Source organism: Elephantulus edwardii, unplaced genomic scaffold (assembly GCF_000299155.1).
Source record: "Elephantulus edwardii isolate Elephantulus edwardi_28Jun2011 unplaced genomic scaffold, EleEdw1.0 scaffold00267, whole genome shotgun sequence".
Classification (NCBI taxonomy): Eukaryota; Metazoa; Chordata; class Mammalia; order Macroscelidea; family Macroscelididae; genus Elephantulus; species Elephantulus edwardii.
In genome coordinates this window covers 3,188,177-3,188,629 of record NW_006400017.1, presented here as the reverse complement: position 1 = coordinate 3,188,629, position 453 = coordinate 3,188,177, and positions in this window count along the sequence as shown.

Sequence of the window (453 nt, the reverse complement as noted above, 5' to 3'; positions counted from 1 at the left end):
GTTGGTGCACCGCCTCCTGCCCCTTAGCACGCCGCCGAGCACAGCCACTTTCTAGCGGGCGGTCTATTACTGTAGCCAATCATCGAGCAGATGACCCGGAAACACGAGCGATCTAGGGTCGGAGCGAAGGCGAAGGCAAAAGGGAGCCAATCACCGGCCAAGCATGTATTCTGAATCCAGAAGGGGGCGGGACGAGTATCTCAATGGACCAGTACCTACTTAGAGGACGTCTTTGGTGCCAGACGAAGTCTCGGCACTTGGGGCTAGCATGAGATGTGTATTTAATTGTCCATTGGACCCCTCCACCTGCATAAATGTGTACATCCAAATCATTCTCCCAGGACTCACGTCAGTCTCGCTAAATCCGGAATGGATTTACATTGCAAATATCAATTTATCTCCGAATAAGCACAGCACTCCTTAAGAATAGAAGAACGGTAGGAGGTATCTCAC